The following is a 25,656-nucleotide window of genomic DNA, read 5'->3' on the forward strand; positions in this document are numbered from 1 at the left end:
ACTCCTATAATAGTGAATATATTTCAATGAAACTTTTTTCTCAAGTAGAGCCCATAGGTACCTACAAAAAAGTATTAAACAACTTTTCTGTAGGACGTCAAGCGAAATTATTAAAAATCAAAAACGAATTTTTAAGAAAAATCAACAGGGGATAGGTAGGTAGGTAGGTAGGTGCCTAAATTTTGTCGGCGAAATTGAAAAGTTTCAAATCGTTCTGGAAAAATTATTTTCGGTTGCGGAGGTAAATTATAATCATTTTCGGTGAATAGACATACTCCCGAAATCTTACCCACTTTCGAGAAAAAATTCAGTATTGGCGGAACTTTAAACGTTAATAACTTTTTAACGAAGCCACCATCAACAAATTGGTATTCTTGATTTTCGTCTTATTTTGGCCTCTAGAATCTCCCATTAATATTTTTCCCAAGGGTGGCCGAACACCCTTATATATATGTATGTATGTATGTATGTATAACAGAAAACAAAAAAACAAAAAAACACAAAAAATATTATTTTAATTTAACGCAACCTTAATTTAATAAATTATAATTTCTAATAATATATTTTTTCATGTAAAGCCACTATATTTCTTTCATTGTTCTTTCGCGTCATTACTTTAAGGTAATTTAGGTTTTAAATATGTTAAGCAAAAATCATGTTATCCAGTGCTGTACAAAGTTTTATGTTTTCGCAATTTTCTTATCGTGTTAGAGCGAAAGCGTGTTATAGGGGATATGATGCCGTGTTGTAGGGGACAAGCATCCCTGTATAGGGAAATTCTCTTTTACAAATGTCGACGGAATCCCGACGTAACACCTGTATCCACGAGTTGTTATTAATGAAGTTGAAGGTAGACGATCAACCAAGATTCACACGTAACCAGTCTTCCGAATTCAAGGACACTTCAATTTGGCGACAAGCATGGGATGCTGCTCACGAAATACACGAAACTTTCGTCGTGAGAGTAGCACGTGAAATTTACTTACATAACCTAAATCGAGCACGTACTCTACCTCACTTACGGGCACGAACGTAAGGCGATTTATACAGTCGATATCGCCGATTTTTACAAAAGGTAAGTTTTAACATTTAAGTAAACAAAGCCTCTGTAAGTTTTATTTTCCATACTTCAAAAGTAAAAATAAATGCATGAAAAAAGAAAAAAACGTTCTTGACAAGTCCTATAAAATACTTGAGTTCAGTTTGTTCATAATTCATCGGTAAAAGAATCTAACTCTATAACAATCCGATACACAAGATATAAAGTCAGTTTCTCCTTTCATTATTAGATGCGTTGACTTTAATTTTATAAATTATGATGATAAGTATGATGATTTTACAGAAAGAGTTTATTTTTAATATTAAAGATTTCCTATATAAAGACAAGAAGGATATTTTTACCAATATCTATCTATCTATCTTAATATTCTTCACCCACTTGGCCCACTTACTTTAACGAGTCTGAGTAAATCATCAGTACTATCAGTACTATCATTTATTAATAAAAATAATAGTTGGATAACATAGAACTTAATATTATTAGTCACACCACTAATAAAATGAATCTGCGATTCCATATCCAAAGATATAGTATAAGCTAGAAAATTCAGATTATTCAAGTTACTTCTATCACTCGTCAAATTTTTTATGAAATTCTATGCTAATTCATGCTCTTTAAAATATAATTATAATCTACTGGGACTTTTAGTTAACTTATGTTTTAATGAATCAATAATCAAAGTATCTATAATTAATATTAAAATCAAATAAGAGTAGTCGAAATAGTATTAATATTTACTATCAGTCTCTGATATTTAAATTTTATTAAATATTTTAAATCTGTTATCACCTTGTTCAAATAATTTATTACTAGCTTTGATAAAATAGATTTTGGGATGGATTTTTTAAGAATGGAATAAAAGGAATTCAGTTGTGAATTTTTATGAGGAATAAAGGGATATTATTATACTATCAACATGTATATCGTTCTTTAACTTGCCCATTTAGATATTTATATACTTGTATAAATATAAACCCACACTAAAATCATGTAAATATCTAAATCATTTTTAAATCTATGATTTGGAAAATTTTAGGGACTTGGAACTTAATTAATCTTTTATCTTACAGTTTTATCACACTTTAGAAGATAAAAATCATAATAATAATTTAATTTATTTTGCATAAAAACAGTCCTCTTCGTGCCTTTATATTTTCATTTTCTATGACCAAAAATTCGAAATTCGTTTCATTTTTACAAAAAAAGTGATTGGGATGTCCCCCAATCACTTATAAGTATCATTTGTCGATTATCTTAAATATCTTATTATATTTTTTCTATACTAAATTTTCAAACCTCTTTACCTTGATATCTTCTTTTTCATGTAATTTGAATACTTTTCTAAAGTAATCTTTTGTAAAATGTTCTGTTAATCTAAATTATCTAATAAATCTATATCAGAATTAGTTAATTCTGTTGTAAGATAAGTGAAAAATCAATGAAGACGAAGTTGCCAATATCAATTAAGTCAACTACTTTTGGTAATACATTTGGTTAAACATTCTTTCTTATTTTTTATCTCTGAATTTCGAGATTACACAGATTAAAAAAATTTGTCTCTCTTTATTATTGTATCTATTTTTTCAGAGGGTAAATAGGTTCGTCATCCCCTTCTTCATTTGGCTTATCTTCATTTTCTTTCTTTCTTTCTCTATTTGAAATTTGAAAAGTCTATCCTTCTTTTATTAACTTAACCCAGACCTAACCAGACCACAATTCATCTTTCATATATTACTTCTAAATTCTTTCTTATTAATACTTTTCTGTATTAAAAAGTAAGTAGTCTTTCATGTGATGCTTATTCAACATTCTTACTACAGCTTGGTGTTGTTGTTGTTTCTTTTTTTTACCAAGAATAAAGTTATTTAAGAAGTTTATGCAGAAAATTTCACGTGAAAAATTTATTTTCTTAGAAAAGTACAACGTAGAACTACTATATATGATATGTTGTTTGTTTATAAAATCATCAATAACTACGTATAAATATGGAATTATTCTATATTCTAACATTTTTCAATAATTGTATTAACCATATATCCAAGCTAACCAGTTTAGCCAGCATATGGACTTCTTTAACAGTTCTCCGTATTCCTTCAAATAGCATGTCATTAGTGTTGTACGCACTGCATCTCATATTATACGCAATTAATGTGACTTTTATACATATTATGCAACTGTATTATATCAACAAAGGGTGTAGAAACCCGTAAATAAATAAATAAATAAAGAAGTATTAAAAAGAGGGTAACGTGGAACTTGAAATGATTTTTTAGTTATTTTCTTTGGATATTAAAGTAGATTTCATTGGATGTAAGAGTAGATGTAATTGGACAGTTAAGTATTTTTTATTATACTGTTAAAGCAATGTGTTTTAAGGGGAGGAGGTTTAAACACCTCGCCTAACCTAACCTCGTCCGGATCTCGAGGGAAGGAACGCTGGGCAAATGGAAAATAATCGGTGCAAGTTGAATTTATTTTCGCTTAGTCGCCTTATACGATTAAGCCGTTTATTTCTTCTTAAATTTTACTCTTAATTACAATAGATAGAAGAAAATAATTTTCTAATTTGTTGATGGCGACTTCGTTAAAAAGTAATTATTCCGTCGGTAAAATGCGCAAGATTTCGGGGGTAAAATGATTGTAATTGACCCCCGCAACCGCAAATAATTTTTCCAAAACGATTTGAATTGAATTTGTTTTCCCGTCGAACAACCGTTTTCACACCTTCTCGAATTTTTTTCTAGAAAGTGGGTAGGATTTCTGGGGTATGTCTAGTCACCAAAAATGATTGTAATTGACCCCCACAGCTAACAATATTTTTTTCAGAACGATTTGAAATATTTTAATTTCGTCGAAAAATTTCACACCTTCTCGAATTTTTTTCTAGAAAGTGGGTAGGATTTCGAGGGTATGTGTCATTTGGTCACAATTACCAAAAATGATTGTAATTGACCCCCGCAACCGAAAATAATTTTTCCAAAACGATTTGAATTGAATTTTTTGTTTCTCTGTCACCTAATTAGATTTTCGGTAAGGAATTTTTTTCTCGAAAATGCGTAGGATCTCGGGGGTATGTGTAATGACCAAAAATTATTGCAATTTACCCTCACAACCGAAAATAATTTTTTTAGAACGATTTGAAAAATTTTTTACCTCTTGTTTTGTAGTTGTTCCTTCCGATCCATAGGATTTAAAAGATTTATGAAAAATCTTTTAAATGTTTCATATAAATCTTGGCAAGAATTAAATTTTCTGTAAAAAAAAATTAAATAAATTTGTTCTCTGCCTTCTCTAGAAAAGAAAAAATTAAATGAGATGAAATCTTATACATTACATGCTTACTTAAATCGCATTGAAAACGAATACCACAAATGTTTCAGAATAATCTGCAAAATGGTCTCACTCGCAAAGGGTTAATTGAGAAATAAATGTTTGGTAATTGAAAACAGGTAAGCAGGTTATTAACCAGCTGTTTTTTTCGCTAAGACAAATTGAAAACTCGGTTCTAACAAGGAAAAGTTGGAATGGTACCCGGTTTTGGGTTAGGTTTTACTTTAAGATATGTATTATTAAAGTTATTACAGGTACTATTTTCCGAAATAGAACTATATTCTATTCACCACTAATCAGCGTGGCCGTGAGTGATAAGGTGTTTGCCTGCAAGTTCGAGCTTCTTCTTTTGCTCTGCAGATTCGAACCCTGGTAGAAGAAATCTTTTTTTTATTTTTTCAATCATATTTTCGTACAATCAAGTACACATAACATGTGACATTATATTTTTGTATGCCCTTCGAATATTTCTTTTTTTTTAAGTTGAATTTAACCAAAATTACATTTATAACATAATATGTTATTTTCAATGTACGAAGTACATGAATCTGAAAAATGATGGTACTTTTCGTAAAAACAGTCAAAACATAAAAATTTCAAGCACCACGTGCATCTAACGAAAGTTCTGTTTTCACAGAAATTACAGAAATTATTTTCTATTTAATGATGATGATGGTGGAATGGAATGACCGCTTCATTTACATTGATAAAATGTGAACGATTTTCGGATAGTCGTACCTCGTACTTTTTACCTTATACTTGAGGTAAAAAGGGGTATAACCGGGTAAAACAGTTTTATGACATTACCTGCTAACTCATGTTACTGTTCTGATGAAAATGAAACGCTATGTTTTGTATTCGACTATGTCCTTTTAAAATTTTTAATCCAACCCATACTTTGTATTAAACTGGTAAACGGGATCACTTTTCTTTTGTGGTTTAAACGGTTTGGTGGTGCACGTTATTAATTTTGATGGATCGATACAATTATTTTTTTATGCAAAGTTAAGCCAAATCAAACTAGTTAATATATATTTAGTTCGTCATAACAAATTGATAATTATACGGTTATCTAAAAACATATCGAGGAAAATCATTATTAATTAATTTCTGCAACTATTAATTCTACTACTAAGTTTTGTTTATGTTATAAAAATAAGATAATAACTCTTCTTATTGAAAAATCCCACAGCGTGCACGATACTGGCAAAGAGTGGATTCTCATTTTAATTTATTAATTTTCAATCTTAAACTATTGATTTTGAAAAATCGTATTAATAATATACATATGTTACGCTCACATATAAGAATAATAATAAGAAAAAAATTTCTTTTTTTTTTCAATAATTAAAATATGATCAGGGGGTTTTAAAACCCATTTATTTTCGTAAAATAAATTTTACAAAATTTCTTTTTCAAACTACTTACGTACTTTGCTTATGTGCGCCTACATCGTCATGTGCGTCGGAAAGTAAAAATGCCTGGGCAGTCAGTCGAGAATCTCGACTCGAGATTCCAAATCGTATGCCGTTGACGGGAGGTCGGATTTCAGTTGTTAAGAGCGAGAAGGCAAATGTGAGCCTTTCTCTCTCGACTCTCACGAGGCGGTCCGAAATTACTTCGGGCAGCGTCAGTTTGCCTTTGTCGACTTTCCGAAACATTACGAGCTCACGTACGCGTGAGAGAGCACACTATGCCTTCGGTGCACTTCTGGCACCTCTGATTTCAGACACTTCCTCTAAACCAATCAAAAAACTTTTCGAACAAAAGTTACACAGAAATGACAACACTTGACAAGAAATTGCAATAGTAGAAATTAGCAAAACAGTTTTTATTCAACAAAAAATCAAGGTCGTTTCAATTTTTTTTTAACAAAAATATATAATTTTAAATATATAATCGATTTGTTTGTTGTATCTTTGTATTCTCTTTAAAAAAAAAGTGTAAGAGGTCTTAGGTCGAAAATTGACTGGAATTCTTTAGAAGCTATGATTTTTCTTCCGAATTCCCATTCACGCGACACACTGTCTCCGCTCCGCCGCCCCCGGAGGAGGATTAAACTTCATTAAATAAACGAAATACAGTTTGAAACCCTCCTATAACACGGTAGATCGGTTCCTATACAAATGCCGTGTTGTCTGAAACCGTGTTATATGAGACCTAACCCAGAGCCAGTTCACTCGAAAAGGGAGGGGAGTTATGGTCCGAAAACTTATTAAAAACGAATATTTTTTTTTAATTCAATGACAGAATTTACCACACAGTATTTGTTTAAATAAGTAATATATTTAACATAACAGGAAATAATTAAATAAATATGAATGAGCGCAAGCAGGCTGTTGCAGCTCGTAATGCAAATCAAAACGTAACATACGAGAAACGTCGCGAGAAGGCGTCCCCAAGACGAAAGAAACAAAACCGTCAACGATGTGAATGACGCGCATCTCAACGACCCATTTTATATCAAACACATATAGATCGCTTTCTCACATTCTACATAAGCAATTTAATTTTTCTATGTATACAGGGTGTTCGACCACCCCTGGGAAAAATTTTAATGGGAGATTCTAGAGGCCAAAATAAGACGAAAATCAAGAATACCAATTTGTTGATGGAGGCTTCGTTAAAACGTTATTAACAATTAAATTAAAAAATTTCAAATCGTTTTGGAAAAATTATTTTCGGTTGCCAATTCGGGGGTCAAGTACAATCATTTTTTATGAATACACATATCCCCGACAATCCTACCCTCCTTCGAGAAAAAAAGTTCGGGTAGGTGGTGAAATTTCTCGGCGAAAAAAAAAATTTTTCAAATCGTTCTAAAAAAATTATTTCCGATTGCAAGGGTCGATTATAATCATTTTTTATGAATAGATATACCCCGGAAATCCTACCCAGTTTGGAGAAAAAAATTCGAGAAGGTGTGAAATTTTTCAACAAAATTAAAAAATTTTAAATCGTTCTAAAAAAATTATTTCTGATTGCAGGGACCAATTATAATAATTTTTGGTCGATAGACATACCCTCGAAATCGTAACCATTTTCGAGAAAAAAATTCCTTACCGAAAATATAATTTCAGGCGAAAAATGCTTCCCGTAAATTTTATGTTTGAATCTTTAAAACACCATAACTTCTGAACGGATTGGACGATTTTAATGTTAAAAAAGCCAAACGCCGCGTATTTTAGTGTAGAATATGTAACAATTGTAAAAATATTGGAAAGGTTGTTCCTTGGCCCCGTAATGTTAGAAAACCCCCATAAAAATGGTCCAATTTTCAACTTAGATAGCCATAACTCCTATAATAGTGAATATATTTCAATGAAACTTTTTTCTCAAGTAGAGCCCATAGGTACCTACAAAAAAGTATTAAACAACTTTTCTGTAGGACGTCAAGCGAAATTATTAAAAATCAAAAACGAATTTTTAAGAAAAATCAACAGGGGATAGGTAGGTAGGTAGGTAGGTGCCTAAATTTTGTCGGCGAAATTGAAAAGTTTCAAATCGTTCTGGAAAAATTATTTTCGGTTGCGGAGGTAAATTATAATCATTTTCGGTGAATAGACATACTCCCGAAATCTTACCCACTTTCGAGAAAAAATTCAGTATTGGCGGAACTTTAAACGTTAATAACTTTTTAACGAAGCCACCATCAACAAATTGGTATTCTTGATTTTCGTCTTATTTTGGCCTCTAGAATCTCCCATTAATATTTTTCCCAAGGGTGGCCGAACACCCTTATATATATGTATGTATGTATGTATGTATAACAGAAAACAAAAAAACAAAAAAACAAAAAAACACAAAAAATATTATTTTAATTTAACGCAACCTTAATTTAATAAATTATAATTTCTAATAATATATTTTTTCATGTAAAGCCACTATATTTCTTTCATTGTTCTTTCGCGTCATTACTTTAAGGTAATTTAGGTTTTAAATATGTTAAGCAAAAATCATGTTATCCAGTGCTGTACAAAGTTTTATGTTTTCGCAATTTTCTTATCGTGTTAGAGCGAAAGCGTGTTATAGGGGATATGATGCCGTGTTGTAGGGGACAAGCATCCCTGTATAGGGAAATTCTCTTTTACAAATGTCGACGGAATCCCGACGTAACACCTGTATCCACGAGTTGTTATTAATGAAGTTGAAGGTAGACGATCAACCAAGATTCACACGTAACCAGTCTTCCGAATTCAAGGACACTTCAATTTGGCGACAAGCATGGGATGCTGCTCACGAAATACACGAAACTTTCGTCGTGAGAGTAGCACGTGAAATTTACTTACATAACCTAAATCGAGCACGTACTCTACCTCACTTACGGGCACGAACGTAAGGCGATTTATACAGTCGATATCGCCGATTTTTACAAAAGGTAAGTTTTAACATTTAAGTAAACAAAGCCTCTGTAAGTTTTATTTTCCATACTTCAAAAGTAAAAATAAATGCATGAAAAAAGAAAAAAACGTTCTTGACAAGTCCTATAAAATACTTGAGTTCAGTTTGTTCATAATTCATCGGTAAAAGAATCTAACTCTATAACAATCCGATACACAAGATATAAAGTCAGTTTCTCCTTTCATTATTAGATGCGTTGACTTTAATTTTATAAATTATGATGATAAGTATGATGATTTTACAGAAAGAGTTTATTTTTAATATTAAAGATTTCCTATATAAAGACAAGAAGGATATTTTTACCAATATCTATCTATCTATCTTAATATTCTTCACCCACTTGGCCCACTTACTTTAACGAGTCTGAGTAAATCATCAGTACTATCAGTACTATCATTTATTAATAAAAATAATAGTTGGATAACATAGAACTTAATATTATTAGTCACACCACTAATAAAATGAATCTGCGATTCCATATCCAAAGATATAGTATAAGCTAGAAAATTCAGATTATTCAAGTTACTTCTATCACTCGTCAAATTTTTTATGAAATTCTATGCTAATTCATGCTCTTTAAAATATAATTATAATCTACTGGGACTTTTAGTTAACTTATGTTTTAATGAATCAATAATCAAAGTATCTATAATTAATATTAAAATCAAATAAGAGTAGTCGAAATAGTATTAATATTTACTATCAGTCTCTGATATTTAAATTTTATTAAATATTTTAAATCTGTTATCACCTTGTTCAAATAATTTATTACTAGCTTTGATAAAATAGATTTTGGGATGGATTTTTTAAGAATGGAATAAAAGGAATTCAGTTGTGAATTTTTATGAGGAATAAAGGGATATTATTATACTATCAACATGTATATCGTTCTTTAACTTGCCCATTTAGATATTTATATACTTGTATAAATATAAACCCACACTAAAATCATGTAAATATCTAAATCATTTTTAAATCTATGATTTGGAAAATTTTAGGGACTTGGAACTTAATTAATCTTTTATCTTACAGTTTTATCACACTTTAGAAGATAAAAATCATAATAATAATTTAATTTATTTTGCATAAAAACAGTCCTCTTCGTGCCTTTATATTTTCATTTTCTATGACCAAAAATTCGAAATTCGTTTCATTTTTACAAAAAAAGTGATTGGGATGTCCCCCAATCACTTATAAGTATCATTTGTCGATTATCTTAAATATCTTATTATATTTTTTCTATACTAAATTTTCAAACCTCTTTACCTTGATATCTTCTTTTTCATGTAATTTGAATACTTTTCTAAAGTAATCTTTTGTAAAATGTTCTGTTAATCTAAATTATCTAATAAATCTATATCAGAATTAGTTAATTCTGTTGTAAGATAAGTGAAAAATCAATGAAGACGAAGTTGCCAATATCAATTAAGTCAACTACTTTTGGTAATACATTTGGTTAAACATTCTTTCTTATTTTTTATCTCTGAATTTCGAGATTACACAGATTAAAAAAATTTGTCTCTCTTTATTATTGTATCTATTTTTTCAGAGGGTAAATAGGTTCGTCATCCCCTTCTTCATTTGGCTTATCTTCATTTTCTTTCTTTCTTTCTCTATTTGAAATTTGAAAAGTCTATCCTTCTTTTATTAACTTAACCCAGACCTAACCAGACCACAATTCATCTTTCATATATTACTTCTAAATTCTTTCTTATTAATACTTTTCTGTATTAAAAAATAAGTAGTCTTTCATGTGATGCTTATTCAACATTCTTACTACAGCTTGGTGTTGTTGTTGTTTCTTTTTTTTACCAAGAATAAAGTTATTTAAGAAGTTTATGCAGAAAATTTCACGTGAAAAATTTATTTTCTTAGAAAAGTACAACGTAGAACTACTATATATGATATGTTGTTTGTTTATAAAATCATCAATAACTACGTATAAATATGGAATTATTCTATATTCTAACATTTTTCAATAATTGTATTAACCATATATCCAAGCTAACCAGTTTAGCCAGCATATGGACTTCTTTAACAGTTCTCCGTATTCCTTCAAATAGCATGTCATTAGTGTTGTACGCACTGCATCTCATATTATACGCAATTAATGTGACTTTTATACATATTATGCAACTGTATTATATCAACAAAGGGTGTAGAAACCCGTAAATAAATAAATAAATAAAGAAGTATTAAAAAGAGGGTAACGTGGAACTTGAAATGATTTTTTAGTTATTTTCTTTGGATATTAAAGTAGATTTCATTGGATGTAAGAGTAGATGTAATTGGACAGTTAAGTATTTTTTATTATACTGTTAAAGCAATGTGTTTTAAGGGGAGGAGGTTTAAACACCTCGCCTAACCTAACCTCGTCCGGATCTCGAGGGAAGGAACGCTGGGCAAATGGAAAATAATCGGTGCAAGTTGAATTTATTTTCGCTTAGTCGCCTTATACGATTAAGCCGTTTATTTCTTCTTAAATTTTACTCTTAATTACAATAGATAGAAGAAAATAATTTTCTAATTTGTTGATGGCGACTTCGTTAAAAAGTAATTATTCCGTCGGTAAAATGCGCAAGATTTCGGGGGTAAAATGATTGTAATTGACCCCCGCAACCGCAAATAATTTTTCCAAAACGATTTGAATTGAATTTGTTTTCCCGTCGAACAACCGTTTTCACACCTTCTCGAATTTTTTTCTAGAAAGTGGGTAGGATTTCTGGGGTATGTCTAGTCACCAAAAATGATTGTAATTGACCCCCACAGCTAACAATATTTTTTTCAGAACGATTTGAAATATTTTAATTTCGTCGAAAAATTTCACACCTTCTCGAATTTTTTTCTAGAAAGTGGGTAGGATTTCGAGGGTATGTGTCATTTGGTCACAATTACCAAAAATGATTGTAATTGACCCCCGCAACCGAAAATAATTTTTCCAAAACGATTTGAATTGAATTTTTTGTTTCTCTGTCACCTAATTAGATTTTCGGTAAGGAATTTTTTTCTCGAAAATGCGTAGGATCTCGGGGGTATGTGTAATGACCAAAAATTATTGCAATTTACCCTCACAACCGAAAATAATTTTTTTAGAACGATTTGAAAAATTTTTTACCTCTTGTTTTGTAGTTGTTCCTTCCGATCCATAGGATTTAAAAGATTTATGAAAAATCTTTTAAATGTTTCATATAAATCTTGGCAAGAATTAAATTTTCTGTAAAAAAAAATTAAATAAATTTGTTCTCTGCCTTCTCTAGAAAAGAAAAAATTAAATGAGATGAAATCTTATACATTACATGCTTACTTAAATCGCATTGAAAACGAATACCACAAATGTTTCAGAATAATCTGCAAAATGGTCTCACTCGCAAAGGGTTAATTGAGAAATAAATGTTTGGTAATTGAAAACAGGTAAGCAGGTTATTAACCAGCTGTTTTTTTCGCTAAGACAAATTGAAAACTCGGTTCTAACAAGGAAAAGTTGGAATGGTACCCGGTTTTGGGTTAGGTTTTACTTTAAGATATGTATTATTAAAGTTATTACAGGTACTATTTTCCGAAATAGAACTATATTCTATTCACCACTAATCAGCGTGGCCGTGAGTGATAAGGTGTTTGCCTGCAAGTTCGAGCTTCTTCTTTTGCTCTGCAGATTCGAACCCTGGTAGAAGAAATCTTTTTTTTATTTTTTCAATCATATTTTCGTACAATCAAGTACACATAACATGTGACATTATATTTTTGTATGCCCTTCGAATATTTCTTTTTTTTTAAGTTGAATTTAACCAAAATTACATTTATAACATAATATGTTATTTTCAATGTACGAAGTACATGAATCTGAAAAATGATGGTACTTTTCGTAAAAACAGTCAAAACATAAAAATTTCAAGCACCACGTGCATCTAACGAAAGTTCTGTTTTCACAGAAATTACAGAAATTATTTTCTATTTAATGATGATGATGGTGGAATGGAATGACCGCTTCATTTACATTGATAAAATGTGAACGATTTTCGGATAGTCGTACCTCGTACTTTTTACCTTATACTTGAGGTAAAAAGGGGTATAACCGGGTAAAACAGTTTTATGACATTACCTGCTAACTCATGTTACTGTTCTGATGAAAATGAAACGCTATGTTTTGTATTCGACTATGTCCTTTTAAAATTTTTAATCCAACCCATACTTTGTATTAAACTGGTAAACGGGATCACTTTTCTTTTGTGGTTTAAACGGTTTGGTGGTGCACGTTATTAATTTTGATGGATCGATACAATTATTTTTTTATGCAAAGTTAAGCCAAATCAAACTAGTTAATATATATTTAGTTCGTCATAACAAATTGATAATTATACGGTTATCTAAAAACATATCGAGGAAAATCATTATTAATTAATTTCTGCAACTATTAATTCTACTACTAAGTTTTGTTTATGTTATAAAAATAAGATAATAACTCTTCTTATTGAAAAATCCCACAGCGTGCACGATACTGGCAAAGAGTGGATTCTCATTTTAATTTATTAATTTTCAATCTTAAACTATTGATTTTGAAAAATCGTATTAATAATATACATATGTTACGCTCACATATAAGAATAATAATAAGAAAAAAATTTCTTTTTTTTTTCAATAATTAAAATATGATCAGGGGGTTTTAAAACCCATTTATTTTCGTAAAATAAATTTTACAAAATTTCTTTTTCAAACTACTTACGTACTTTGCTTATGTGCGCCTACATCGTCATGTGCGTCGGAAAGTAAAAATGCCTGGGCAGTCAGTCGAGAATCTCGACTCGAGATTCCAAATCGTATGCCGTTGACGGGAGGTCGGATTTCAGTTGTTAAGAGCGAGAAGGCAAATGTGAGCCTTTCTCTCTCGACTCTCACGAGGCGGTCCGAAATTACTTCGGGCAGCGTCAGTTTGCCTTTGTCGACTTTCCGAAACATTACGAGCTCACGTACGCGTGAGAGAGCACACTATGCCTTCGGTGCACTTCTGGCACCTCTGATTTCAGACACTTCCTCTAAACCAATCAAAAAACTTTTCGAACAAAAGTTACACAGAAATGACAACACTTGACAAGAAATTGCAATAGTAGAAATTAGCAAAACAGTTTTTATTCAACAAAAAATCAAGGTCGTTTCAATTTTTTTTTAACAAAAATATATAATTTTAAATATATAATCGATTTGTTTGTTGTATCTTTGTATTCTCTTTAAAAAAAAAGTGTAAGAGGTCTTAGGTCGAAAATTGACTGGAATTCTTTAGAAGCTATGATTTTTCTTCCGAATTCCCATTCACGCGACACACTGTCTCCGCTCCGCCGCCCCCGGAGGAGGATTAAACTTCATTAAATAAACGAAATACAGTTTGAAACCCTCCTATAACACGGTAGATCGGTTCCTATAAAATGCCGTGTTGTCTGAAACCGTGTTATATGAGACCTAACCCAGAGCCAGTTCACTCGAAAAGGGAGGGGAGTTATGGTCCGAAAACTTATTAAAAACGAATATTTTTTTTTAATTCAATGACAGAATTTACCACACAGTATTTGTTTAAATAAGTAATATATTTAACATAACAGGAAATAATTAAATAAATATGAATGAGCGCAAGCAGGCTGTTGCAGCTCGTAATGCAAATCAAAACGTAACATACGAGAAACGTCGCGAGAAGGCGTCCCCAAGACGAAAGAAACAAAACCGTCAACGATGTGAATGACGCGCATCTCAACGACCCATTTTATATCAAACACATATAGATCGCTTTCTCACATTCTACATAAGCAATTTAATTTTTCTATGTATACAGGGTGTTCGACCACCCCTGGGAAAAATTTTAATGGGAGATTCTAGAGGCCAAAATAAGACGAAAATCAAGAATACCAATTTGTTGATGGAGGCTTCGTTAAAACGTTATTAACAATTAAATTAAAAAATTTCAAATCGTTTTGGAAAAATTATTTTCGGTTGCCAATTCGGGGGTCAAGTACAATCATTTTTTATGAATACACATATCCCCGACAATCCTACCCTCCTTCGAGAAAAAAAGTTCGGGTAGGTGGTGAAATTTCTCGGCGAAAAAAAAAATTTTTCAAATCGTTCTAAAAAAATTATTTCCGATTGCAAGGGTCGATTATAATCATTTTTTATGAATAGATATACCCCGGAAATCCTACCCAGTTTGGAGAAAAAAATTCGAGAAGGTGTGAAATTTTTCAACAAAATTAAAAAATTTTAAATCGTTCTAAAAAAATTATTTCTGATTGCAGGGACCAATTATAATAATTTTTGGTCGATAGACATACCCTCGAAATCGTAACCATTTTCGAGAAAAAAATTCCTTACCGAAAATATAATTTCAGGCGAAAAATGCTTCCCGTAAATTTTATGTTTGAATCTTTAAAACACCATAACTTCTGAACGGATTGGACGATTTTAATGTTAAAAAAGCCAAACGCCGCGTATTTTAGTGTAGAATATGTAACAATTGTAAAAATATTGGAAAGGTTGTTCCTTGGCCCCGTAATGTTAGAAAACCCCCATAAAAATGGTCCAATTTTCAACTTAGATAGCCATAACTCCTATAATAGTGAATATATTTCAATGAAACTTTTTTCTCAAGTAGAGCCCATAGGTACCTACAAAAAAGTATTAAACAACTTTTCTGTAGGACGTCAAGCGAAATTATTAAAAATCAAAAACGAATTTTTAAGAAAAATCAACAGGGGATAGGTAGGTAGGTAGGTAGGTGCCTAAATTTTGTCGGCGAAATTGAAAAGTTTCAAATCGTTCTGGAAAAATTATTTTCGGTTGCGGAGGTAAATTATAATCATTTTCGGTGAATAGACATACTCCCGAAATCTTACCCACTTTCGAGAAAAAATTCAGTATTGGCGGAACTTTAAACGTTAATAACTTTTTAACGAAGCCACCATCAACAAATTGGTATTCTTGATTTTCGTCTTATTTTGGCCTCTAGAATCTCCCATTAATATTTTTCCCAAGGGTGGCCGAACACCCTTATATATATGTATGTATGTATGTATGTATAACAGAAAACAAAAAAACAAAAAAACACAAAAAATATTATTTTAATTTAACGCAACCTTAATTTAATAAATTATAATTTCTAATAATATATTTTTTCATGTAAAGCCACTATATTTCTTTCATTGTTCTTTCGCGTCATTACTTTAAGGTAATTTAGGTTTTAAATATGTTAAGCAAAAATCATGTTATCCAGTGCTGTACAAAGTTTTATGTTTTCGCAATTTTCTTATCGTGTTAGAGCGAAAGCGTGTTATAGGGGATATGATGCCGTGTTGTAGGGGACAAGCATCCCTGTATAGGGAAATTCTCTTTTACAAATGTCGACGGAATCCCGACGTAACACCTGTATCCACGAGTTGTTATTAATGAAGTTGAAGGTAGACGATCAACCAAGATTCACACGTAACCAGTCTTCCGAATTCAAGGACACTTCAATTTGGCGACAAGCATGGGATGCTGCTCACGAAATACACGAAACTTTCGTCGTGAGAGTAGCACGTGAAATTTACTTACATAACCTAAATCGAGCACGTACTCTACCTCACTTACGGGCACGAACGTAAGGCGATTTATACAGTCGATATCGCCGATTTTTACAAAAGGTAAGTTTTAACATTTAAGTAAACAAAGCCTCTGTAAGTTTTATTTTCCATACTTCAAAAGTAAAAATAAATGCATGAAAAAAGAAAAAAACGTTCTTGACAAGTCCTATAAAATACTTGAGTTCAGTTTGTTCATAATTCATCGGTAAAAGAATCTAACTCTATAACAATCCGATACACAAGATATAAAGTCAGTTTCTCCTTTCATTATTAGATGCGTTGACTTTAATTTTATAAATTATGATGATAAGTATGATGATTTTACAGAAAGAGTTTATTTTTAATATTAAAGATTTCCTATATAAAGACAAGAAGGATATTTTTACCAATATCTATCTATCTATCTTAATATTCTTCACCCACTTGGCCCACTTACTTTAACGAGTCTGAGTAAATCATCAGTACTATCAGTACTATCATTTATTAATAAAAATAATAGTTGGATAACATAGAACTTAATATTATTAGTCACACCACTAATAAAATGAATCTGCGATTCCATATCCAAAGATATAGTATAAGCTAGAAAATTCAGATTATTCAAGTTACTTCTATCACTCGTCAAATTTTTTATGAAATTCTATGCTAATTCATGCTCTTTAAAATATAATTATAATCTACTGGGACTTTTAGTTAACTTATGTTTTAATGAATCAATAATCAAAGTATCTATAATTAATATTAAAATCAAATAAGAGTAGTCGAAATAGTATTAATATTTACTATCAGTCTCTGATATTTAAATTTTATTAAATATTTTAAATCTGTTATCACCTTGTTCAAATAATTTATTACTAGCTTTGATAAAATAGATTTTGGGATGGATTTTTTAAGAATGGAATAAAAGGAATTCAGTTGTGAATTTTTATGAGGAATAAAGGGATATTATTATACTATCAACATGTATATCGTTCTTTAACTTGCCCATTTAGATATTTATATACTTGTATAAATATAAACCCACACTAAAATCATGTAAATATCTAAATCATTTTTAAATCTATGATTTGGAAAATTTTAGGGACTTGGAACTTAATTAATCTTTTATCTTACAGTTTTATCACACTTTAGAAGATAAAAATCATAATAATAATTTAATTTATTTTGCATAAAAACAGTCCTCTTCGTGCCTTTATATTTTCATTTTCTATGACCAAAAATTCGAAATTCGTTTCATTTTTACAAAAAAAGTGATTGGGATGTCCCCCAATCACTTATAAGTATCATTTGTCGATTATCTTAAATATCTTATTATATTTTTTCTATACTAAATTTTCAAACCTCTTTACCTTGATATCTTCTTTTTCATGTAATTTGAATACTTTTCTAAAGTAATCTTTTGTAAAATGTTCTGTTAATCTAAATTATCTAATAAATCTATATCAGAATTAGTTAATTCTGTTGTAAGATAAGTGAAAAATCAATGAAGACGAAGTTGCCAATATCAATTAAGTCAACTACTTTTGGTAATACATTTGGTTAAACATTCTTTCTTATTTTTTATCTCTGAATTTCGAGATTACACAGATTAAAAAAATTTGTCTCTCTTTATTATTGTATCTATTTTTTCAGAGGGTAAATAGGTTCGTCATCCCCTTCTTCATTTGGCTTATCTTCATTTTCTTTCTTTCTTTCTCTATTTGAAATTTGAAAAGTCTATCCTTCTTTTATTAACTTAACCCAGACCTAACCAGACCACAATTCATCTTTCATATATTACTTCTAAATTCTTTCTTATTAATACTTTTCTGTATTAAAAAATAAGTAGTCTTTCATGTGATGCTTATTCAACATTCTTACTACAGCTTGGTGTTGTTGTTGTTTCTTTTTTTTACCAAGAATAAAGTTATTTAAGAAGTTTATGCAGAAAATTTCACGTGAAAAATTTATTTTCTTAGAAAAGTACAACGTAGAACTACTATATATGATATGTTGTTTGTTTATAAAATCATCAATAACTACGTATAAATATGGAATTATTCTATATTCTAACATTTTTCAATAATTGTATTAACCATATATCCAAGCTAACCAGTTTAGCCAGCATATGGACTTCTTTAACAGTTCTCCGTATTCCTTCAAATAGCATGTCATTAGTGTTGTACGCACTGCATCTCATATTATACGCAATTAATGTGACTTTTATACATATTATGCAACTGTATTATATCAACAAAGGGTGTAGAAACCCGTAAATAAATAAATAAATAAAGAAGTATTAAAAAGAGGGTAACGTGGAACTTGAAATGATTTTTTAGTTATTTTCTTTGGATATTAAAGTAGATTTCATTGGATGTAAGAGTAGATGTAATTGGACAGTTAAGTATTTTTTATTATACTGTTAAAGCAATGTGTTTTAAGGGGAGGAGGTTTAAACACCTCGCCTAACCTAACCTCGTCCGGATCTCGAGGGAAGGAACGCTGGGCAAATGGAAAATAATCGGTGCAAGTTGAATTTATTTTCGCTTAGTCGCCTTATACGATTAAGCCGTTTATTTCTTCTTAAATTTTACTCTTAATTACAATAGATAGAAGAAAATAATTTTCTAATTTGTTGATGGCGACTTCGTTAAAAAGTAATTATTCCGTCGGTAAAATGCGCAAGATTTCGGGGGTAAAATGATTGTAATTGACCCCCGCAACCGCAAATAATTTTTCCAAAACGATTTGAATTGAATTTGTTTTCCCGTCGAACAACCGTTTTCACACCTTCTCGAATTTTTTTCTAGAAAGTGGGTAGGATTTCTGGGGTATGTCTAGTCACCAAAAATGATTGTAATTGACCCCCACAGCTAACAATATTTTTTTCAGAACGATTTGAAATATTTTAATTTCGTCGAAAAATTTCACACCTTCTCGAATTTTTTTCTAGAAAGTGGGTAGGATTTCGAGGGTATGTGTCATTTGGTCACAATTACCAAAAATGATTGTAATTGACCCCCGCAACCGAAAATAATTTTTCCAAAACGATTTGAATTGAATTTTTTGTTTCTCTGTCACCTAATTAGATTTTCGGTAAGGAATTTTTTTCTCGAAAATGCGTAGGATCTCGGGGGTATGTGTAATGACCAAAAATTATTGCAATTTACCCTCACAACCGAAAATAATTTTTTTAGAACGATTTGAAAAATTTTTTACCTCTTGTTTTGTAGTTGTTCCTTCCGATCCATAGGATTTAAAAGATTTATGAAAAATCTTTTAAATGTTTCATATAAATCTTGGCAAGAATTAAATTTTCTGTAAAAAAAAATTAAATAAATTTGTTCTCTGCCTTCTCTAGAAAAGAAAAAATTAAATGAGATGAAATCTTATACATTACATGCTTACTTAAATCGCATTGAAAACGAATACCACAAATGTTTCAGAATAATCTGCAAAATGGTCTCACTCGCAAAGGGTTAATTGAGAAATAAATGTTTGGTAATTGAAAACAGGTAAGCAGGTTATTAACCAGCTGTTTTTTTCGCTAAGACAAATTGAAAACTCGGTTCTAACAAGGAAAAGTTGGAATGGTACCCGGTTTTGGGTTAGGTTTTACTTTAAGATATGTATTATTAAAGTTATTACAGGTACTATTTTCCGAAATAGAACTATATTCTATTCACCACTAATCAGCGTGGCCGTGAGTGATAAGGTGTTTGCCTGCAAGTTCGAGCTTCTTCTTTTGCTCTGCAGATTCGAACCCTGGTAGAAGAAATCTTTTTTTTATTTTTTCAATCATATTTTCGTACAATCAAGTACACATAACATGTGACATTATATTTTTGTATGCCCTTCGAATATTTCTTTTTTTTTAAGTTGAATTTAACCAAAATTACATTTATAACATAATATGTTATTTTCAATGTACGAAGTACATGAATCTGAAAAATGATGGTACTTTTCGTAAAAACAGTCAAAACATAAAAATTTCAAGCACCACGTGCATCTAACGAAAGTTCTGTTTTCACAGAAATTACAGAAATTATTTTCTATTTAATGATGATGATGGTGGAATGGAATGACCGCTTCATTTACATTGATAAAATGTGAACGATTTTCGGATAGTCGTACCTCGTACTTTTTACCTTATACTTGAGGTAAAAAGGGGTATAACCGGGTAAAACAGTTTTATGACATTACCTGCTAACTCATGTTACTGTTCTGATGAAAATGAAACGCTATGTTTTGTATTCGACTATGTCCTTTTAAAATTTTTAATCCAACCCATACTTTGTATTAAACTGGTAAACGGGATCACTTTTCTTTTGTGGTTTAAACGGTTTGGTGGTGCACGTTATTAATTTTGATGGATCGATACAATTATTTTTTTATGCAAAGTTAAGCCAAATCAAACTAGTTAATATATATTTAGTTCGTCATAACAAATTGATAATTATACGGTTATCTAAAAACATATCGAGGAAAATCATTATTAATTAATTTCTGCAACTATTAATTCTACTACTAAGTTTTGTTTATGTTATAAAAATAAGATAATAACTCTTCTTATTGAAAAATCCCACAGCGTGCACGATACTGGCAAAGAGTGGATTCTCATTTTAATTTATTAATTTTCAATCTTAAACTATTGATTTTGAAAAATCGTATTAATAATATACATATGTTACGCTCACATATAAGAATAATAATAAGAAAAAAATTTCTTTTTTTTTTCAATAATTAAAATATGATCAGGGGGTTTTAAAACCCATTTATTTTCGTAAAATAAATTTTACAAAATTTCTTTTTCAAACTACTTACGTACTTTGCTTATGTGCGCCTACATCGTCATGTGCGTCGGAAAGTAAAAATGCCTGGGCAGTCAGTCGAGAATCTCGACTCGAGATTCCAAATCGTATGCCGTTGACGGGAGGTCGGATTTCAGTTGTTAAGAGCGAGAAGGCAAATGTGAGCCTTTCTCTCTCGACTCTCACGAGGCGGTCCGAAATTACTTCGGGCAGCGTCAGTTTGCCTTTGTCGACTTTCCGAAACATTACGAGCTCACGTACGCGTGAGAGAGCACACTATGCCTTCGGTGCACTTCTGGCACCTCTGATTTCAGACACTTCCTCTAAACCAATCAAAAAACTTTTCGAACAAAAGTTACACAGAAATGACAACACTTGACAAGAAATTGCAATAGTAGAAATTAGCAAAACAGTTTTTATTCAACAAAAAATCAAGGTCGTTTCAATTTTTTTTTAACAAAAATATATAATTTTAAATATATAATCGATTTGTTTGTTGTATCTTTGTATTCTCTTTAAAAAAAAAGTGTAAGAGGTCTTAGGTCGAAAATTGACTGGAATTCTTTAGAAGCTATGATTTTTCTTCCGAATTCCCATTCACGCGACACACTGTCTCCGCTCCGCCGCCCCCGGAGGAGGATTAAACTTCATTAAATAAACGAAATACAGTTTGAAACCCTCCTATAACACGGTAGATCGGTTCCTATAAAATGCCGTGTTGTCTGAAACCGTGTTATATGAGACCTAACCCAGAGCCAGTTCACTCGAAAAGGGAGGGGAGTTATGGTCCGAAAACTTATTAAAAACGAATATTTTTTTTTAATTCAATGACAGAATTTACCACACAGTATTTGTTTAAATAAGTAATATATTTAACATAACAGGAAATAATTAAATAAATATGAATGAGCGCAAGCAGGCTGTTGCAGCTCGTAATGCAAATCAAAACGTAACATACGAGAAACGTCGCGAGAAGGCGTCCCCAAGACGAAAGAAACAAAACCGTCAACGATGTGAATGACGCGCATCTCAACGACCCATTTTATATCAAACACATATAGATCGCTTTCTCACATTCTACATAAGCAATTTAATTTTTCTATGTATACAGGGTGTTCGACCACCCCTGGGAAAAATTTTAATGGGAGATTCTAGAGGCCAAAATAAGACGAAAATCAAGAATACCAATTTGTTGATGGAGGCTTCGTTAAAACGTTATTAACAATTAAATTAAAAAATTTCAAATCGTTTTGGAAAAATTATTTTCGGTTGCCAATTCGGGGGTCAAGTACAATCATTTTTTATGAATACACATATCCCCGACAATCCTACCCTCCTTCGAGAAAAAAAGTTCGGGTAGGTGGTGAAATTTCTCGGCGAAAAAAAAAATTTTTCAAATCGTTCTAAAAAAATTATTTCCGATTGCAAGGGTCGATTATAATCATTTTTTATGAATAGATATACCCCGGAAATCCTACCCAGTTTGGAGAAAAAAATTCGAGAAGGTGTGAAATTTTTCAACAAAATTAAAAAATTTTAAATCGTTCTAAAAAAATTATTTCTGATTGCAGGGACCAATTATAATAATTTTTGGTCGATAGACATACCCTCGAAATCGTAACCATTTTCGAGAAAAAAATTCCTTACCGAAAATATAATTTCAGGCGAAAAATGCTTCCCGTAAATTTTATGTTTGAATCTTTAAAACACCATAACTTCTGAACGGATTGGACGATTTTAATGTTAAAAAAGCCAAACGCCGCGTATTTTAGTGTAGAATATGTAACAATTGTAAAAATATTGGAAAGGTTGTTCCTTGGCCCCGTAATGTTAGAAAACCCCCATAAAAATGGTCCAATTTTCAACTTAGATAGCCATAACTCCTATAATAGTGAATATATTTCAATGAAACTTTTTTCTCAAGTAGAGCCCATAGGTACCTACAAAAAAGTATTAAACAACTTTTCTGTAGGACGTCAAGCGAAATTATTAAAAATCAAAAACGAATTTTTAAGAAAAATCAACAGGGGATAGGTAGGTAGGTAGGTAGGTGCCTAAATTTTGTCGGCGAAATTGAAAAGTTTCAAATCGTTCTGGAAAAATTATTTTCGGTTGCGGAGGTAAATTATAATCATTTTCGGTGAATAGACATACTCCCGAAATCTTACCCACTTTCGAGAAAAAATTCAGTATTGGCGGAACTTTAAACGTTAATAACTTTTTAACGAAGCCACCATCAACAAATTGGTATTCTTGATTTTCGTCTTATTTTGGCCTCTAGAATCTCCCATTAATATTTTTCCCAAGGGTGGCCGAACACCCTTATATATATGTATGTATGTATGTATGTATAACAGAAAACAAAAAAACAAAAAAACACAAAAAATATTATTTTAATTTAACGCAACCTTAATTTAATAAATTATAATTTCTAATAATATATTTTTTCATGTAAAGCCACTATATTTCTTTCATTGTTCTTTCGCGTCATTACTTTAAGGTAATTTAGGTTTTAAATATGTTAAGCAAAAATCATGTTATCCAGTGCTGTACAAAGTTTTATGTTTTCGCAATTTTCTTATCGTGTTAGAGCGAAAGCGTGTTATAGGGGATATGATGCCGTGTTGTAGGGGACAAGCATCCCTGTATAGGGAAATTCTCTTTTACAAATGTCGACGGAATCCCGACGTAACACCTGTATCCACGAGTTGTTATTAATGAAGTTGAAGGTAGACGATCAACCAAGATTCACACGTAACCAGTCTTCCGAATTCAAGGACACTTCAATTTGGCGACAAGCATGGGATGCTGCTCACGAAATACACGAAACTTTCGTCGTGAGAGTAGCACGTGAAATTTACTTACATAACCTAAATCGAGCACGTACTCTACCTCACTTACGGGCACGAATGTAAGGCGATTTATACAGTCGATATCGCCGATTTTTACAAAAGGTAAGTTTTAACATTTAAGTAAACAAAGCCTCTGTAAGTTTTATTTTCCATACTTCAAAAGTAAAAATAAATGCATGAAAAAAGAAAAAAACGTTCTTGACAAGTCCTATAAAATACTTGAGTTCAGTTTGTTCATAATTCATCGGTAAAAGAATCTAACTCTATAACAATCCGATACACAAGATATAAAGTCAGTTTCTCCTTTCATTATTAGATGCGTTGACTTTAATTTTATAAATTATGATGATAAGTATGATGATTTTACAGAAAGAGTTTATTTTTAATATTAAAGATTTCCTATATAAAGACAAGAAGGATATTTTTACCAATATCTATCTATCTATCTTAATATTCTTCACCCACTTGGCCCACTTACTTTAACGAGTCTGAGTAAATCATCAGTACTATCAGTACTATCATTTATTAATAAAAATAATAGTTGGATAACATAGAACTTAATATTATTAGTCACACCACTAATAAAATGAATCTGCGATTCCATATCCAAAGATATAGTATAAGCTAGAAAATTCAGATTATTCAAGTTACTTCTATCACTCGTCAAATTTTTTATGAAATTCTATGCTAATTCATGCTCTTTAAAATATAATTATAATCTACTGGGACTTTTAGTTAACTTATGTTTTAATGAATCAATAATCAAAGTATCTATAATTAATATTAAAATCAAATAAGAGTAGTCGAAATAGTATTAATATTTACTATCAGTCTCTGATATTTAAATTTTATTAAATATTTTAAATCTGTTATCACCTTGTTCAAATAATTTATTACTAGCTTTGATAAAATAGATTTTGGGATGGATTTTTTAAGAATGGAATAAAAGGAATTCAGTTGTGAATTTTTATGAGGAATAAAGGGATATTATTATACTATCAACATGTATATCGTTCTTTAACTTGCCCATTTAGATATTTATATACTTGTATAAATATAAACCCACACTAAAATCATGTAAATATCTAAATCATTTTTAAATCTATGATTTGGAAAATTTTAGGGACTTGGAACTTAATTAATCTTTTATCTTACAGTTTTATCACACTTTAGAAGATAAAAATCATAATAATAATTTAATTTATTTTGCATAAAAACAGTCCTCTTTGTGCCTTTATATTTTCATTTTCTATGACCAAAAATTCGAAATTCGTTTCATTTTTACAAAAAAAGTGATTGGGATGTCCCCCAATCACTTATAAGTATCATTTGTCGATTATCTTAAATATCTTATTATATTTTTTCTATACTAAATTTTCAAACCTCTTTACCTTGATATCTTCTTTTTCATGTAATTTGAATACTTTTCTAAAGTAATCTTTTGTAAAATGTTCTGTTAATCTAAATTATCTAATAAATCTATATCAGAATTAGTTAATTCTGTTGTAAGATAAGTGAAAAATCAATGAAGACGAAGTTGCCAATATCAATTAAGTCAACTACTTTTGGTAATACATTTGGTTAAACATTCTTTCTTATTTTTTATCTCTGAATTTCGAGAT

The 25,656-nt window shown here is 30.6% G+C and overlaps 1 long non-coding RNA gene across 2 annotated transcripts; it reads left to right on the forward strand.

Annotated features, from left to right (window-relative positions):
* On the forward strand, nt 1–24,108 carry LOC143351044 (uncharacterized). Of its 2 annotated transcripts, XR_013081435.1 has the most exons (4): nt 1–1,075; nt 8,445–8,768; nt 16,129–16,452; nt 23,813–24,108. It is a non-coding gene; the product is annotated as an uncharacterized LOC143351044 (long non-coding RNA). The 2 variants fall into 2 exon arrangements; XR_013081434.1 differs by lacking the exon at nt 23,813–24,108 and having other exon boundaries at nt 16,129–17,025.
* The last annotated feature ends 1,548 nt before the right edge of the window (nt 24,109–25,656 follow it).

This window comes from Colletes latitarsis, unplaced genomic scaffold, assembly GCF_051014445.1.
Source record: "Colletes latitarsis isolate SP2378_abdomen unplaced genomic scaffold, iyColLati1 scaffold0061, whole genome shotgun sequence".
NCBI classification, from domain to species: Eukaryota; Metazoa; Arthropoda; class Insecta; order Hymenoptera; family Colletidae; genus Colletes; species Colletes latitarsis.